This window comes from Chrysemys picta, chromosome 7 (assembly GCF_011386835.1).
Source record: "Chrysemys picta bellii isolate R12L10 chromosome 7, ASM1138683v2, whole genome shotgun sequence".
NCBI classification, from domain to species: Eukaryota; Metazoa; Chordata; order Testudines; family Emydidae; genus Chrysemys; species Chrysemys picta.
The window spans coordinates 124377718-124388407 of NC_088797.1; the positions used below are offsets into that span (position 1 = coordinate 124377718).

A 10690-nucleotide genomic window follows, 5' to 3' on the forward strand; every position below is an offset into this window, starting at 1 on the left:
GATGGTGCATTGTCTACATCAGGTCCCAAATTGGATGTGAAATGTATGTAACCACTGCATTAAAACATGCTGGGCCAAATTCATGCCTGAATAATTAATTAAACAGAGAGCTGTTTCAGATCCCTTCCCTTCTATTATCTCAAATGGGAAACATTTAGTCTGACTAATGAAGAAAGGATTGAAGTTTGGGTCACAGACAGATTTTCCCTTGAGTCTTAGATCTGCTCAGTGCAGAAGGGGTGTCATCAGGGAGTCAGCTACGGTTCCCAGGCTCAGTGGGCCATTCTGTACCAGCCCCTGCCTTGGTACGAATTAGAGCAGCCATGGGGATGCTCTAACTCATACTAATATCAAATGAGCTCCAAGGAATCATATGCTACCTGAGGACAAATCTACACTATGGGGCTACATCGGCACAGCTGCACTGATGCACATCTGGTGAAGACACTATGCTGATGGGAGTGCGCTCTCCCGTTGGCATAATTACTCTACCTCTGTGAGTGGAAGCTATGTCAGCAGGAGAGCACCACCTACCGACAGACATAGTGCCGGTGTGGACAGCACTTAGGGCAATGTAACTTACGTCACTTGGGGAGTGGCTTTTTCACACCCCTGAGCAACGTAAGTTACATTGACTTAAGCAGTAACATAGACCAGCCCGCAGAGCAGACCTCCACCACACCCACTCCTTCCCCCAGCATATCCCCTTCACTGGGGTGTGGGGTGGTTGGCATTGGACCAGCCTCACTGGGTATAGGCCACCTGAGAGCTTCCCCACTGGGGAACTTCTCAGCTGGCCCATTATGGCCAGAATCCAAACAGCACAAAGGAGTTGGCTCAAAGTGTATTTAACTGCAAACCAAAACTTGCTCTACAGTCCTCACGGTTTATCTATCAATGTATATACATATTCATATGTATGTATGTATGTATGTAGCCCCTTTGGGGTTTACAGAGCATGACCCCTTTAAAACCTTGTCCTCAGGCAGAGGAAGTCCTGGCTGTTCCAGGGGGTGGAGAGAGAGGAAGAGCTACAGGGTAGGTGTGTCTGTAGCTCCAGACAAAAGGGCTACCGGGAACACACCCTCACATATTGAAGCAGCTAAGAACCAGCCCAAAGCCTGGGAGGGACAGAGCTGCCGACCAGGGATGCCCCAGGTCAGGAGCCAGGAGGAACACGGTGCTGGGGAGGAATCACCCAAGAAGGACAAACCGGAGCTGGATCTAGTATCGCTGTCACCCAGAGCTGTATGGGGCCCTGAGTACCAGGGCTTGTGACCTTGCATTGGGAATAAGGAGGGAGGCTGCAGGTAGCTAAGTTGGGAGGTTGTCACTCTGTGTGGGTTTGCAGAGAGCGGAAAAGAAAGCACTGGAGGGGTTTCTTGGGGAAAGTTGACTGGCGCCAAAGATGACCAGGAGCACCTAAGACCAACTGCTGGGCTGGAACTTTGCCCAGAACTCCTGAACTCTGAGTGAAGATGCATTGCTCAGTGTCTGCCCTTTCATACTGTGGTACCACTGGGCCTGTGGGGCCTCGTGTTGGATGTAACCCTGTTTTACCACTCCCCCTACTGTCCCCATGTTGTTTTTCTTCATTCATCCCTCTGTAAATAAATATTTCCCAGTCTCCATGTCTCCATGTGTCAGTATATAATGCCTGCATCTGTAACTTTCACTCTATGCATCCGAAGAAGTGAGGTTTTTACTCACGAAAGCTTATGCCCCAATAAATCTGTTAGTCTTTAAGGTGCCACCAGACTCCTTGTTATTTCCCAGTCTGATATTCATTGTACTATTCCAGCATGTGTGTGTTCACTCCAGGGGGATTGGAACAGGTTCCGTTTGGAAGGCAGTTTCTCTGCTGTGTTCCTGTATGTGCCTTTTCTTGGCCGGAGCCACCTGCGGAGTGGATTCCATCTTGGCCGTGATAATTATATATGTATACACACATACACATTCATCACCTTCAGACTGGATTACTGTAACTCACTCTCTAGAGAGCTGAAAGTGATGTATTGCACAGACTCTGTCTCCGGCTGAAGTCGAATGTAACTGTCTGCCGAATGCATGTGAGCATGTCACCCATGTGCTTGGATCCTTTCACTAGTTCCTTCTTGGGTTTCCTTGTCAATTCAGTACTTTGGTCCTGCTCTTCGAAGCATTATGGGTCACCACCCAGCTATATCAGATACAATGTATCCATCCATTACTTCCCAAGACAGAGGCGCTTCTACACACACACTCTCCCCTCCCTTCCCGGGGAGGGGGGGGGGGAAGAGGAGGAGAGAGAATCTCTTTAACCAGGGAAGGGGAAGAGCAGAAAACTCCATGAAATCCACTAGGGACCTCAGTATGCAGATTTAAGTTACCTGTGAAGTGCTTAGAAGCTATGGTGAGTGATGTTATAGAAAACCTATATGATATGACCATATTTTTGTTTTGTGTTTGTACAGCGCCTAGCACAATGGGGCACTGGGCCATGAATAGGGTGTCTAGGTGCTCCTGCACAAATAAACAGTATGTTAAAAAAAATACAAAAAACACAACTATCTTGAATACCCATAATTGGTTTAGATGCTTCCTTACTTCTACGTACAGGCTCGCATGGAGCGCCTCAGTAACCTCTCTACTATGTATTTACAGATGTCCCCACTGCCTATATAAACCCATGTGCAGTATCACATGGTGTAGCACACGCTAAGACAAAAGAGGTCAGATTCGACAGCAAAGGTGTGCAACCAGGCCCAGGCATCCTCCCCAGCTTGATCCATTGCTGTGAAACCTTCCACCTCAGCTCCAAGCCAGTAGGCAGGAGTTAACACTGTGACAGGCATTCCTTAACAGCACCTTGTCGCCAAGGGAAAACCTGGATGACTGTGCTCCAACTGCAGAAGTGGTTTACTGTCATGTCACTATAAAAGTATAAAACGGTACAGCAGATGCAGGTCTGCTGTCATTTAATATGTCATTTAAAAAAAAAAAGAGTTGTAGGTACTGAAGTTGCCTCCTCCTTTCTCCTCTCTTGATCTTTACTCACTTCTCTTCCTTTCCACTTTTTCTCTCTCTTATGAGCATTACAGCATGATCAGAGACTGGAGTAATGCACCAGCCCGAGGTGTGGCACACAATCAAGGAACAGGCTATCATTATTATTACGGCACCAGAATTGTAGCAAACACTTTTGTTAAGGCTGCAGAATAGTTTTGTTTACAACCTCCCCTCCCCAATTTTCACATACTTGTAAGTGTCTGAAACCTTCCCCTTTTTGGGTGAACTTTATCCTTGGCTTCCATCCAAAAGATTAATTTGTTTTTCCCCTCTTGGGAAAGTGTGAATAAAAGCCATTCACAATCCTTCTTGATTTATGGTGCATAAAACACATACATGAAATATCCCACTGTAAAGTTTATTGCCACACTTTATCCACCGGGTCATTCAAAAACCTGCTGCACCCTGAAACATGTCAGGTTAATAGTCCTCAGTGAGGAGAAGGTCTTTGACCTAGGTTAATAAAATGTGAAGTTAAACAAAATGTCTTTTTAAAAGAGATGCTCTAGCTCAAGCAGAAGTTATGGGCTTGATGCAGGAATCACCTGTGTTATGACCATTCGGACTATATAATCATAAATGGTCCCTTCTAGCCTTGAAATATATGAAAATTATTAACTTTGCAGTCAGTGGAGTTACACTGAGGATGAATTTGAACCATTGGCTGTATAATTCCACACCAGCCCAGTTCACAGAAATTGCATTATGAATAAAGTATACATCCTATTTATTGACTTCCCTTTTTATTTTCTCTCTAGCAAACAAAGAAGTGGCTATAAGGATCAGAGAGCTTGTCTAGATGAACACTTAGTTCACGGCAAGTGGGGGTGTAAATCAAAGTTCCCTCTAATTTTTCACATCCATGTGCAGAATGAATTTTGTTATGTGCACCAATATAGAGGTGATGTGAGGCAGGGTGGGGCTGAGGGGTTCGGAGTGTGGGAGGGGGCTCTGGGCTGGGGCAGAGGATTAAGGTGTGTGGGGAGGTGTGGGCTCGGGCTGGGGGTGTGGGCTCTAGGGTGGGGCCAGGGATGCGGGGTTTGGGATGCAGGCTGCTGGGGGTTGGGGCTGTGGGGGAGGTGCCTCTCCTTGCCAGCAGCAGCTCCGGAACCCCTATCCCTCAGAATTCACTACCCCTGGACCACTAGGGTACCAAATTCTGCTGGGTAAGCAAAGAAGGCCTTTCTTACATGGAGGTAACTGCTACTGGTGGGAAAATGTGCCAGTTGCAGTTTGTGCCACAACACCAGCAGCAGCTCCAGGGAAGAGGTGCCTTTCCCCACCGGGAGGAGCTCCGGGGCCGGGGGAGAGGTGCCTCCCCTTGTCGGCAGGAGCTCCGGGGCTGGGGTTGGAGGAGAGGCGCCTCTCCCCCAGAAGCCCTGCACGCCCCAACTTGCTCCCCGCCCCCCACCCTACCTCTCTCCTCTTCAGGCCCCGTGGCTGCACGCTTGCCCGGCCCTTTATAGCCTGCTGCATGGCCATGCAGCTTAGAGGGAACTTAGGTGTAAATCTACAATGCACTAATATGCTGTGCACTAACTGTCCATGTGCCCCCCACTAACATGCACTAAAAGTTCCCTAGTGCACTTCAATCTACTCTGCTTCACACCAGGAGTAGGTCAATGTGAACTGGGGAACTTTTCATGTGAGGTAGCAAGGTCCACAGGACCACACGTACAGTTAATGCACAGCAAATTAGTGCATTGTAGATTTACACCCCAGTTTGCCCCGCACTAACTGTTCATCTAGACAAGCACAAAGTGTCTCATTCATTTAAAGCCTCCCAAATTTGGGGTGAAATTGACCCCATGTAGAGGGCCAACATAAAGCCCCTACCCTGTCTTTATTTAAATCCCTCTTAAAGATCCACTTCTGGTGGACTCCTTACAGGGAATCTAGTTGACTGGTACAACAATTCCATATTTGTTTCTTCCTTCCCCTAACCGCTGTCTGTTGTCCATCTCTGTCCTTAGGCTGAATTGCACAAGGTGTGGGTAGGGACTGTCCTTTCTCTGAATGTCTGGAAAACCCCTGGCACATTGTGAGTTCTACCATATAAATAAATAATAATGCTGCACTTATCTGAAATGGAAAATTCTCTTTTACTTAAATAGAGAAGATCCTGAGAAACAAAAGCTACCAATTGTTAGACCTGCATGCACTTGCATAATCCATATAATAGCACAGGGAGCAGTTCAGTGCAGTCATCCATTAAATTAAAGGCACTCATGCATAAATCATATCATATATACTGCTTATGATGCACTTTTACCTCCGCTTCTAGGAATTTAGGGTAACTTTACTACACTGTGGGCCCAATACCACAGGGTAGTTGACTGCCCTCCACATCCTTTGATTGCACCCCAGGAACCGCGTGACTGAGGTATTATCCCCATTTTACAGATGGAGAAACTGAGGCAGAGAGCTGTTTAAAATAACATGGCATAGGCCATAAGCTAAGTCTGGGGCAGAGCCAAGATTAGAACAGGGGAATTCCTGCCTTCTCTACCAGTGTTCAGTCCACTAGACCCTGCTGAATTCAAAAGCTTATAAATTTAATTCCCTCCCTGATGAACCTGATCAAGATTGGCAATAGAAGTCAGGGGTTTGCTTTGTGTGTACCGGTTAAATCCCTGGAAGCAGAATTGAATAGAAGGGAGAATACACACAGAGTATAGATTTGCAACCTGGGAAGGGGGAGAGAGAGGACACTAGCCCCAGTGCTAGACATTCATTGGATCCAGGGCCGGCGCTTCCATTTAGGTGACCTAGGCGGTCGCGTAGGGTGTCAGGATTTGGGGGGCGGCATTTTGCTGCCCTTGGTGGCAATTCTGCGGCGGGGGGTCCTTCCGCACTCCGGGTCTTCAGCGGCAATTCTGCAGTGGGTCCTTCACTCGCTCCGGGACCCGCCGCCGAAGTGCCCCGAAGACCGGGAGCACGGAAGGACCCCCCCCGCCGCAGAATTGCCGCCGAAGACCGGGAGCGCGGAAGGACCCCCGCCTAGGGCAGCAAAAACCCTGGCGCCGCTCCTGATTGGATCTAGTGGCTAGGCTGAGCATTAAGTGCTCCTAAGTCCTAAACCAAATGCCCGAATGATAAACGTCCCATTTAATGGGTACCAAAACCGTCACCTGAACATCTTACGTTTGATGTAACAAAGCTTAGGGATCCCCCAGAACTTATGTTAAACCCTTTCCCCTATCTCCTCCCAAAATGCCAAAAATGATGTCAAGAACAACCAGGTTTAAGAATAAAGCTTTTGTCTATGGTTAACTGAACATGGAAGAAAATAACAGTTGTGACGTTCTTGCTTGGAGCCATAACAATGTAGCACAGGGTTAACTGGCTTCTTGCTTCACACAGCAAAAAGTGCTTCGATGCACCCCATAGCTTAGAAGCCGCATTAGATTGCAAATTTTCCTGCAGTGACATCAGGACACGCTGCTGAAACGTATGCAGGCCTTGATGTCAAAGTGAAATGGGGGAAATCCAAGTTCCAGTATCACAAATCTGGATCGGAGAATGATAGGGCAGTGCCCCTGGTCAACAGTGAACTCCTCTCTTTGCAGCTCTCTGTGCGTAGCCAGGAAGCGGATATAGATCAGAATGCTAGGTTGTCTCACCTCAGGCATCCAGAATTAGAGGACTCTTCTGAAAGTGTCAGACAAGCTCTGTGCCTCAGTTTCCCCCTCTCTGCCATGACAGACTCATTAATATTTGTAAAGCACTTTGAGGACCTCAGCGAGAAGGTACCAGTGAATAGCAAGGTGTTATCTGTAAGGGATGGTGGCAAGGAACTTGCTTTTAGGTTTCTTCGTGGTGAAAAGTGAGTGCTTGGTCACTTCTGTTGCAATAAACACGCGTATCTGTTTTGCGTGAGGGAGGTGGGAGAACGTTCCATCTTCCATAAGATGCCAACAGGACTGTGTGGAGACTTGGAAAACAGGCTCCCCACAGAGCATCTATGACCAACTTGATGTTTTGGCTCAATAACCTCAGCAGTTCTCTCATCCATCATCATAGGGTCTCCCCCTGGGTTGAAGCTGCTAGCTAGGAGTTACCCCATCTAAGGGTAGAATAAATAATAAAATAACGATAGTAACAATGCTAAGCACTTACTTGGCACTTTATATGGTCAAAACTCTTTAAGAACATTTATCAATCCCCATAAAACCCCTGTGTGGTAGGTAAGCACCCTCCCCCCCCCCCCCCCCCCAATTTTACAAATGGGGAAACAAGACACAGAGAAGTTAAGGGGCTTAACCAAAGCCACCCAGGTAGACAGTGTTGGCATCAGAGCTCAGGAGCCCCTGCTAGATACACTGCTCCCTTAGACCATGCAGCTGCTCTATTTTTCCCACCTGGTAGCGCCTTCATTACAACACCTTTCAGGCGATCACAATCCACATTCGAGATAGTGCTTTTTAACTTGCGCTCTTTGTGGGCAGGCCTCACCGCATGCTGACCAAGATGGAGGTGGTGCACAGGCTGTGGCAATCCGTAGCTGAAGCCTGGACAAATCCGGACAAGCCATATTTCAGCACTGCAAAGGAGATGCCATTTCTGCTGTATAGCTCGGCTCAGCCCCATGGAGCCAATGGCTGGTTTCACTCTAAAGAACAGGAATGTTGCCAGTCAGTCTACTGCAGAGGTGAAAGTAAGCCGGTACGCCCCGGTACGGCATACCGGCAAGAGCTGGTTTGCCATACCGGGGCGGCCCGGCTTCCCCATGGGGCAATTTAAAGGGCCTAGGGCTCCCAGCTAGGGCTGGAGCCCCAGACCCTTTAAATTGCCACCAGAGCCCCACTGCTGGAGCCCTGGGGTAGGGCTGCGGGGCTCTGGGGGCTATTTAAAAAGTCCGGGGCTCCCGCTGCTTCTACCACCCCGGCCCTTTAAATAGCGGCCGGAGCCCCACCACCACTACTCCAGGGATCCGGCGGCTATTTAAAGGGCCGGGGCGGTAGAAGCAGGGGAGCCCCGGGCCCTTTAAATAGCCCCCGGAATCCTGGGATAGTGGGGGGCTCCAGGAGCTATTTAAAGGGCCAGGGGCTCCAGCTGCCTCTGCCGCCCTGGTCCTTTAAATAGCCACGGGTGTTAAATTTGCAAATGAATTTTAGTTCTGCTATTTCTCTTTGAAGTCTGTTTCTGAAGTTTTTTTTGTTCAAGTATAGCTACTTTTAAATCGGTTATAGAATGTCCAGGAAGATTGAAGTGTTCTCCTACTGGCTTTTGTATGTTACCATTCCTGATGTCCGATTTCTGTCCATTTATTCTTTTATGTAGGGACTGTCTGGTTTGGCCAATGTACATGGCAGATTTAAAAGTAGCTATACTTGAACAAAAAAAACTTCAGAAACAGACTTTCTGGAAATTACACCTCCTCATCTATTATTGGGAATGGATTACATCCACCCTGATTGAATTGGCCCTGTCAGCACTGGTTCTCCACTTGTGAGGTAACTCCCTTCTCTTCATGTGTCAGTATAATGATGGGTATATCTGTAATTGTCACTCCATGCATCTGAAGAAGTGGGTTTTTTACCCACGAAAGATTATGCCCAAATAAATCTGTTAGTCTTTAAGGTGCCACCGGACTCCTTGTTGTTTTTGTGGATACAGACTAACACGGCTACCCCCTGATACTGAACACATTTAATAGATTCACAGATATTTATGGTAGAAGGGACCATCATGATCATCTAACCTGCCTTCCTGCATAACACATAGGCCAGAAAATTCCACCCAGTGATTCCTGCATCATGCATATCTGGGGGCTGATCTAGAGCCTCTCAGAAAGATATCCAAGGTTGATTTACAGATGTCAAGTGATGTAGAATCCACATCTCTAGATAGCAATTGCTCTAATAGCAATCACCCTCACGGTTAAAAATGTCCATCTTACTTCCCGTCGTAATTTGTCTAAACTCCAACTTCCAGGAATTGGATCTTGTTATGCCTTCCTCTGTTAGATTAAAGAGACCTCTGCTCAGAAACCTACTCCCCATGTAGGTATTTATACACCAAGATTGAGGCAGCTGAAAATATTCTGTTTAGCATGCTTGATTTCACTTGGTCACTGGATACTCTCTCAAGCAGAGTGTACAAAAGATACCGCATGAAGCAAAAGTAATTGTGCAGGGTGATAGGGCAGACTGGAGAGCAGAAATAAGGAGACAAGAGAGAAGTGCATAGGGAGACAGAGCAGCTGGAGTTGTGTGTAAATTCCCATGCATTACATAAAGGACTCAGGCTACCCGTTAGCTACCTCTGTTAATACAGGCATCTCCTTTATATGTACTGGAGAGCTGCTGTGGAGACAGATACAATACTGCTGTGCGTTTTACTTTATCATGTTGGGTATGTGCGACATTGGGGTCCACCCAGACCAGTAAGGGGTTCTGTCCCTGCCTGCGCTGTAACCTTGGGGGCCTTTGTGCTGTACAGCTGTGGTTCAGAGCCCTGACACCAGTAGCCAGGTCATACGCAGAAAGTCTCAACCTGGCTCTTACCAGCCCAGTTACTCTTTGCAGGGAGACACCAACAGCTCTTCCAGTCCTGAGTCCCTCCCCCCCCCCCCCTAAATGCATACTCCCTGGGTTCTTAACAACCAGACACTCTGACCATTCCCCTCTGGTTCGTCCCTGTCCCACCACCCCCAAGGCACGAAACCAGCTCCCCAGATACCAGTTTACTTTGGAACACACACTTCACACAGTTTGCACACCAGAGAACTACGTGGGGTAAAAAAAAAAAAAAAAAAGCTTACTAGAAAAAACACAGATCCGAAAAAGAAATCGTATGGGGGGGGGGGAAGAGAGAGAGTGAGAGGGAACAAACATCTACAAGTTACACTGAACATGAACATATAGACACAACCTCAGGCTTTACCTGTCCATGTTAGATAAGATTCCTCTTCTAATAATATTGCCTTAAAACAGTTCCACAGCATAGCCCCTAGCTATGGCGGCCTCAGTTTCCGGGGGGGAGGGCAGAGAAATCCAGCATTCACTGACAGCTTCCTGCTTGGAGACTATCCCCCAGGTTCTGGATAAAATATGTCAGCCCCAGGCCTGCCTTTAAAAGGTTCCCCTACACACCACCCCCAGGCCACATGACTCCTGATTAGTCAGAGTGAAGAAATTCCCTCATGACTTGATGTTTAAGATGTTCTTTTCAATTTCAAGTTGTCTCAATGTCTTTTCATTAACTCTAATGGTCCATCATTGTCCTTTCCTGGGCCGGACATGGATAGCTACCTGAAGCTGGTTTTGTATACGAAACTGGTTTGGAATGTGCCTTTCCCTGCTTGACTGCTGACTGCTCACTGCCCTGTTGTGAGGTGGTGCTGAAAGTTGCATCACAGATGAGGCGCACAGATTTCTATAAACCCGAATACTGAATTCATAACCACCCTGTATATACACCTCATAATGACCATCAAATTCAGAATATTGCAAGTTTTCATAAAAGACCTCACTCAATATGTTTTCATAGTACAAGAACAGAGCAAATAGCTTATTTTTGAGGTTAAAACTTTTTTCCTTCTCTTGGGGTGTCTAGACCATGATTGTCAGGGTCCTTTTAAAGCAGCTGCTTATCCATTGCTTCATGGGGTTTAAGATCTCAGTTTAACTCTCAGTCC

At 47.3% G+C, this 10690-nt stretch overlaps 1 long non-coding RNA gene across 1 annotated transcript; it reads right to left on the reverse strand.

The window, feature by feature from the left end:
* Positions 1 to 4770: 4770 nt before the first annotated feature.
* LOC122174211 (uncharacterized) lies at positions 4771 to 10279 on the reverse strand. Its single transcript, XR_006175729.2, has 3 exons — positions 9937 to 10279; positions 7410 to 7660; positions 4771 to 7114 (listed from the first exon to the last, which is right to left on the reverse strand). It is a non-coding gene; the product is annotated as an uncharacterized LOC122174211 (long non-coding RNA).
* Positions 10280 to 10690: the final 411 nt, after the last annotated feature.